The sequence below is a fragment of the Stegodyphus dumicola genome, chromosome 3 (genome assembly GCF_044657685.1).
Source record: "Stegodyphus dumicola isolate Sdum_Otavi_A_Nest chromosome 3, ASM4465768v1".
Lineage (NCBI taxonomy): Eukaryota > Metazoa > Arthropoda > Arachnida > Araneae > Eresidae > Stegodyphus > Stegodyphus dumicola.
Window position 1 is genome coordinate 13,685,044 of NC_140770.1, and position 8,890 is coordinate 13,693,933.

Here is an 8,890-nt window from a genome sequence, read left to right on the forward strand (position 1 = left end):
ACGGTTGATTTAGTGCCCCTTTTAGTAGTAAATATGGTACCCGTGAAATGAAACAAACACAGTGCTGGTTTCAAATGCAAAGCCATTCATTTTGCGAATATCATGCTAAGACAAAGATGTTTGGTGTTAGTGAAAGACGGAACGGACAATGATTATTTATTTATGGATCAAAATAACAATGATGATGAAGGTGGAACAAAATTCGATGATACGACGCCTTAAGATATATAACGGAAGACGAACATGACGAAGTATTCATATTTTTCGGATTAAAAATTTTCGTTATACGTCAGAATAGACAGCATTTCGTAACGTTACAAATTTCTAAATGTCACGGGGCATTGTATTTTCAGTATCTGAAGGGTAAATAAACAGTCAACGTTAACGATGATAAACATGTGACTAAACTAATAGATATTAAGACACAATAACACGCCGAACAAATACTAATTCAGAAGTCAAAGAACAAAAATCAGCGTTACATTTTCAAATTTTCACAGGACTAGTTTCGATGGTTTTACCGAACCACCATCCTCAGCTGCAAAAGCACAAATGAACGAGATTAGATAAGATAAGAAAGCCTGGACAGAAGATAAGCTAATGGCGCCATCTGTTGATGAAACCAGAACCAAAACGTAATTTCTTTAAAGGCCGAAGGCAAAGATGGATTGGAATTAGGATCGTTGACTAGGAACAGAAAGATTTTTTTGAATGTGAAATGCGTCTAGAAAATCCAGTTCTCTAATAGAAGATTTTTTTTTTAAATAATTTTGGCAGCAGAAAAATTGAAAGTGTGATTTTCGGACCAACAACGTTGGACAACACAAAAGCTTCTGTGTTTCCTTTTTTCTAACATACGCCTCATGTTCCTTGACGCGAAATTTTAAGGCTTTTATTTTAAGGAAATTTTGGCCAGTGTAAATTAAACCACACTGGCAAGGAATCCTATAAATACCCCAGAAAACCCGAGGAAATGTGCAACTTTATAGCTGATGGAAAGAAGTGAATGACAACACAATTTTTATAATCTCCTAAAACAAGGGTGTGCATTTTAGTGTGTTGTGATAAGAATTTTTTAACTGCTTGATTAATAATGTTGGGGGAAAAGCCCCTGTCACTATTGACTATTGCCTTCGGCCTTTAAAGAAATTATGTTTTATTTCTGGTTTCATCAACAGATGGCGCCACTAGCTTACCTTCTGTCCAGGCTTTCTTATCTTATCTAATCTCGTTCAGCTTTTGCAGCTGAGGATGGTGATTCGGTAAAATCATCGAAACTAGTCCTGTGAAAATTTGAAAATATAACGCTGATTTTTGTTGTTTGACTTCTGAATTAATAGATATTGTTTGAATGCTAGAAGCATATGTCAAAGAAAGGAAAAGTTATTTATAATTATTTATGGAGGCCTTATCTTAAACTAGTGGGTTTCAATTTGAATGCCACGGTTTTTGGCGCACTTACATAACTGAGAATTTAGCTAAGTCGCGTATTACATAAATTATTGAAGAGACATTAAAAAAGAAATAGCAATTTTTGCGCTATCTGCTGTGTATAAATTCAGTGTGTTTGGGTTAAGATTTTTACGAAAAGTACAACCAAATTTCCCATTTTTTACATTGTGAAGAAATTGTTTGTCTATTAGTTAGTCAAAAGTAGACTTGTGTCGAATAATTAAGGATTCGTTGGATTTAGATCAAGGATTTCCAATCTTTTTGTCCTTAACACCACATTCTATAATATCTGTTCGACGGAGGGCACCATTTACGTTTTCAAGGTGAATTTATATTTGGATAGAGTTTTAAAAAAATGCAATATAAAAAAGAGATCGGTTGCACTTCGCATTGTGTTGTATCTGCGTTGGACGCAATATCTATTTCATTAAAAATGAGAAAACATTCACATAGAATTTTACTGAAAACATTTTCATTCTGGTCCCATATCGGTGGGCACACATTAAACGATCGGCGGTCGCCATGGTGCTGGTGGGCTATGGAGTAGGGCTTTCCCGGAATTGAGTCCTGAAAATTAAAATCTCCCGGCTCCCGGAAGGAATTTAAAATAAATATTACTCTTCCGGAATATTAAGTTTCCCGAAAATAACGACACAATGTGCACGGACGAAATGGTTGAGAGCATCGAAAATCACACGACCGAGCACAGCAGCGAAAGCCTAGCACTGCCTAGCAGCATGGGCAGACGCTATGTCAATACATATTCTTTGCAGCAGAGATCTACGGTGAGCGGTGAGTAAGCGTCTTACGGGATGAGTCGTGGTTTCAAGCCGGCGTGTCGTGCTCACGCGCCCTCATCTCCCCTCACCCTCCCATTTTCAATCCATTCTTTCATTTAGTCTGCAATCAGCTAGCTATCTACAAACAAATGCGTATTTTAAAATTATTTAAATGCTGTCATAATAATGTCTATTGAAAAAAAAAAAAAAAAAAGATTGTGATTCTACAAGTAAACAAGTACGACAAAAAAAAAAAAAAAAAAAAATTCGACAAAATATTCGACGTTGTTTCAAGACAAGTGTTTAACCCTTTGCGGCACAGTGTGCCCGATGTGGACACTTTCCTTCTGTACGCACAGAAAAATTGAATGAAAAATTATTTATAGGTTACTATAGGTTACTCCGAACCTTCTTTATTTATAGTAGATGGCAGCTCAACACAAACCAGCCCATATAATTTAGCCATGTTGAGTTTTTTAACACCCTCATTTTTCAAAGAAATCTTCCAGATTTTTTAGGGTATAAAAGGAATTGTTAGAAAAGAAATTTCTATGTTATTTTTTGGCTGCATGCTAATCTCCTTATTCTATATTAGTTTTAACTTTTTACCTTGAAATCTTGCCTAAAATCGAACGGCGAACCCTAGGTGTGCCCAGAAGGGGCTCACCGATAATCTAGGACAACTGAGAGTCTGTATTCTTTGTTTCTCAGCACCTCATCGGTTGGTTCATTGACAACAATGCTCGTTTCGGCACTCTTTTCGAAGCTCTATTCAATCAGTGCGCCACTTTGGGGACACTCACAGAATTAAGACGATAAGTGTAATCTTCACAAAAGTTTACTTGTGTACTCCTTTAGGCCTAAATAGACGGCCTACTTTTTTTAAAAAAATTTTTTTAATCAAAACTCCGACTTTATAAAAGGCAGCGTGCCGGAAAGTGTTAACTAAATTTTATTAGCTTATGAAGAGAAACAACTTTAACGAAGAACGTAAAGTATGTCGGAAAACGGTTAATATTAAGTACGAGGATGTTAGAGCTTTAACTGTACATTCCCAAAGCAAGAAACACCAATAGTTAATATTGATTAGGGATTCTTCGCAATCGGTTTCGAACTTTTTCATGAAGAAATCTTCAGAAGAATAGAACAGTATGACAGCAATTGAAATTACTTCAGTCTATCATAGAATTAAGAACCATCCCACTTTTAATAGCCAGGTTTGCACAAATTGTTATTGCACTCTATTTCCAGATTCTTCTTTGCCAAAAACAACTTCTTGTGGTAGAACAAAATGTACAAGTATTTGCGAGAGTGTTCTTGCTCCTACAACTCAAAAAATATTTTTAAACGAGATTAAGGAGGAGGAGATTTTTTTCAGTTTCGACTGAAAAAAAAAAAAAAAAAAAAAAATTTCTTCTCAGCAAACTTTTTTTGTTCTCCCGGATTTTGACAGCCCAGAGGTGACAACGCTACCATGGAGGTAGGAAGTCCATTCTTAACTCCATGCTGTGGGCATAGGGTTCGGAATCCCTGTAGTAGGTAAACTGGTTACGAAAATGCCATTTTGGGCTATTTATTAACGGGAAAGAATATTTTTATATATTGCTTTTAAAATGAAACTGATGGATATTTACTTGATATATGAAGAAACTTACATGCAATTGCCATCGCCAGGCGATTCACCAATTTGTCGTTTCTCTTGCTCTAAACGTACAGGCCTCCAGTCACATCAACTTCGAAATGTTTTATTATTCTGTATATTATGGTAGAAAAAGAATGGTATAATCTTAGAAGAATATGTGGAAACTTCAAATATACAGAAAGGAATAATATTTATTTCTCCTAAACTGAAGCTTATTTATTGCGTAATAAACTCATAATACATTCAAAATTATATGGCATCATTCTCCGATCGGAAATTTATTTTCAACGATCCGAACTATTTTTTTTTATTGGAGATTCATTTCAGAATTTTTATTATTACTAAATGGTTTGTAACAGAGTGTTTGGTTATAAGGGTTACAGCCGAAAACATCGCGAACGAAAACGTCGCAGAGAAAACAACACAAGGCGAAAACGTCGTGCTACAAAACATCGTGGGAGAAAACATGACAAAGAGAAAAGAAACATCGCAGTTCTAAAACATCGTGGTACAAAACATCGTCGTCGGAAATAAAGCGGTTCAAAAACTTCGCATTTTAAAAACATCGTTGTCGAAAATACCGTGGTAAAAAATAAAGTATCTACAAATCAATGCGTGACGATAACATCGCAGACATGCTTTTTTCAGACTAATAACTGCAAATAGATATTCCCATAATGATTTGTGAGCGCAAGATAGAAAGAAGGATAATTTTTACTTTCATATTTTTTTATTAACAAATAAATTTTTGCTGAAAAAGTAAGAAGGAAACTTAAGCATAGAAAATTAAATGCACTTTATAGATTATACTTTTTATGAAAAATTACCAGTAAAAACTTTATAAAAAATGATATATTAATGGTCTTTGTTAGTTAACTATGTCGGTTTAAAATTCTATTAAGTGCTATAAGTTGCATTAATTTTCTATGCTTAAGTTTCCTTCTTATTTTCTCAGCAAAAATTTATTAGTTAATATAAAATATGAAAAACAAATTATCCTCCTTTGTATGTTGTGCTCACAAGTTATTATGGGAATATCTATTTGCAGTTATTAAAATCTGAAAAAAGTATGTCTGCGATGTTATCGTCACGCGATGATTTGTACATACTTTATTTTTTACCACGATATTTTCGACGACTGTGTTTTTAAACTGCGAAGTTTTTGGACCGCTTTATTTTCGACGACGATGTTTTGTACCACGATGTTTTAGAACTGCGATGTTTTCTCATATGATGTTTTGTAGCACGACGTTTTCGCCTTGCGTTGTTCTCTCTGCGACGTTTTCGTCCGCGATGTTTTTGCCGCGATGTTATCGGCGGACACCGGTTATAAGGTATTTCTCTCGCCTTCCTAACGTGCCTTCGTGGTGTAGTGGTCTGCGCGCTGGGCCGGTATTCCAGAGGTCCTTGGTTCGACTGCCGGCGAAGGCGTTTGCTCATTTTTCATCTTGCCTGCTTCCAAAAAAAAATACCTAATGTCTCTACACCGTAAATGCCTGAAATTTAAATTTTGGCGATTCAGAATTTTCTTCCTGATGTTCAAAACTGTGCATTTTGCTCAAGCTGGTCTTTCCAATTTTCGTGTCAAGTCATCATACGTTACCAGATACATTTGTTCTTGCTTAACCGCCTTAATTATTGCCTCACTCTGCATGATAATTAATACACCTGACATTAGTTCTTTCCTTTTTACATCCTTGTACGAAGCAAGGGAAGTATAGCAATCGCGAAAATTTTCGGGTATCATATTTCAACAAAAACATCTATTTGATCACTCTCGAATCTATTTGAAAGATATTTTTGACCAGCACCTGTACGTACAGACAGAACAAACGGCTCTTTTTTCCAAAATGAATTCAGAAATGACTCTTTTGTGACGTGTGTACGTATGTATATACACTCTTAGACAAGACAAAAAAAAAAAAAAAAAAAAAAAAAAAAAAAAAAGAACAGGGCACACCAAGAAAGAGTTATCCGAATGGGAAGAAAATCGGTAGAAGTGATGTATATGTGCAGAAAAACAAATGATTACAGTTTGAGAAAAATTGAATGATTTATTGAAGTTGTAGAGCTTCACAAATTGAAAAAGTCAGTATCGCGTTTATCCACCTTTGGCCCTCATGCAAGCAGTTATTCGGCTTGGCATCGATTAACAGAGGTTGTAGATTTCATCCTGAGGGATATCGTGCCAAATTCTGTCCAACTGGTGCGTTAGATCGTCAACATCCCGAGCTGGTCGGAGGGCCCTGCCCATAATGCTCCAAACGTGCTCAACAGGAGAGAGATCCGGCGACCTTGCTGGCCAAGATAATGTTCGGCAAGCATTAAGGCAAGCAGTAGAAACATGCGCAGTGTGGGGGTGGGCATTACCTTGCTGAAATGTAAGCCCAGGGTGGCGTGACATGAAGGACAACACAACGGACCTTAGAATTTCGTCGACGTACCCTGTGCTGTAAGGTTGCGAGGGATGACAACCAAAGGGGTCCTACTATGAAATGAAATGGCACCCCCAGACCATCGCTCCTGTGCCGGAAGACAGGTTGGTATCACACCGCTGTCCGGGCTGTCTCCAGACTCGCCTTCGCTGATCATCGGGGCTCAGTTCAAAGTGGAACTCATCACTGAAGTGATAAGTGACGGAGGACGTGGGCACTGTCCCTTTACCTTAATGGTTAATCAGTACAGCACCACGTCCGCCATTATCCAGACCCCGCCGATGGGGTTCGCTGCCGTCCAACTGCCCGGGTCCCAGTGTTTGCTGATATCTGAGAAAAATATAAGTACATGGCCATACAGGGGCTTTTGTAACATGCTACTTTTACAATACGTTACGATACTAATGATTCAATTATAATACATTTAAAAACTAATTTTGCAGCAGTGCACTCATAGACTTTACAGTGTATGTTACGATGAATAATAGAAACATTACCAGTTATACAATTATTATACATTACAATACTAATTATGCAGTGCACCCATTATGTAACACTGCCCCATTGTATCCCTGATGGTGCACATAGTACTCCTGAAAGTGCCCACGCAGTGCAGCTCACTACAAAATGCTAATAAAAAGGCTCTAATTATACTTTAAGATGCAAACAATAGTAATGCTAATAAGAGGTGAGATACAGTTTCCACTTATTTTTCCATTAACACGTACTACCATCTACACTATTTGACTGTCAGCAATAATGCTGCATATATGTCAGCAATAATGCTGCAATAATGTCAGCAATAATGCAATATATTACACTAAATATTACGATAATGATTTAGACAAAACATTTCATAACTAATTATATAGTTACAATATATTACAAAACTAATTTTGCAGTGCGCACATGTGCAACACTTCTCCGTAGTACTCCTGACAGTACGCTTGGTACTCCTGAAAGTGCTCGCGTAGTAAAGCTCAGTACCATAAATGTAAGGCCAGTAACAGTACCAATAACAGTACGCCTAATTGCTTTAATAATATTATAAGATGCAAACAGTAGTAATACTAATAAAAGGGGAAAACTTAAATTTCGCTTATATTTCCATTTACACGCATAGGCCACAGACACTGCATTCTATTTTCTTTGTCAGCAATAATGCTGTTAACAAAATATTACAATAAGTATTACGATACTCACTTATGCAATACATTACACTACTAATTATGCAATTCCTATATGTTACAATTCTAATTGTGCTGTGCACACATTTGTGCTAAAATCCTCCATAGTGCTCCTGATAGTGCACATAGTACTATTTATATTACGCACACAGTGTTACTCAGTACAACAAACTATAAGCTAGTAATGTCGTACTCACATAATAAGAATAGCACCACCAGTAAAAACAATAAGAATACTGAAAAATATTACACATTAAAATATGCGCTCATTTACAAGTATTCTCTCAATATGTAATTGAATGCCCATAGTCCGAGTTCCAACAGTATGGCACACACAGTTCGAAAGTTATATGAATAGAGCCATTCACGCATATTGAGACATGTTACAGTACTAATTTCAGAATCGATACTGCCAGTACTATTACACTGGTGTGCAAAAATTAAGGACGAAGTCGAAAAATTAGCATATCAGCTGAACGAAGAGGCAGAGCGGACAGAAAGACCAATCAGGAGATTAAGTAAGATGATGTACGGTAGCACATGCGCAGATATGCAGGTAGACGTAATGGGGGAGTGTCTGAGTAGTCTAAAGCATGTTGTCGGTGTAAGATCAGTATTTCTGGCAAAGAGATTGCACGATAGCAGTTAAAATCACACCGAGTTGCTGCCTCAGCGAGAAATGGCGAATAATCAATCTGTTAGACGACATCTGGATGCTTTTACCCGAGGTCGAATCATTGGGAAGTTGGAGGAAGGTCGCAGTGTGACAAGTGTGGCTGCAGAGTTCGGAATTGCTCACAGCATCGTTTCACGACTTTGGAGACAATTTCAAACTACAGGAACAGCTATCCGGGGGTTTAGTAGTGGTCGTCCACGAGGAACCACACCCGCAGATGACCGGTATATTGCCTTACAGGCCAGAAGAAACAGGCGGCAGACAGCGGGAGAAATCGCTAGACACACGACACAGGCGACTGGACGACCGATATCGCGTTTTACCGTGGCCGGAAGACTGCACGGAGGTGGTCTGTTTGCACGACGCCCTGTACGGTGTGTACTTCTAACGCCTGCCCATCGGAGAAGGCGTTCTCTGTGGGGCCGGGAACACCGGAATTGGAGAGACAATAAATGGGGACAAGTACACTTTACAGATGAAAGCAGATTCAGTCTGAGTAGCGATTCTCATCGCATACTCATCTGGAGAGAGCGAGGAAGCCGCAATCATCCCTCGAACATCATTGAAAGGGACAGGTATGGAGGTGGCGGTGTTCTCGTTTGGGGAGGCATCACGCTTGGTAGTCGTACAGACCTTCACATCTTCGACGCAGGTTCAGTCGTTATTGTAACGAGATTCTTCTTCCATATGTGCGTCTTTTTAGAGGCGCTATGGGTCCG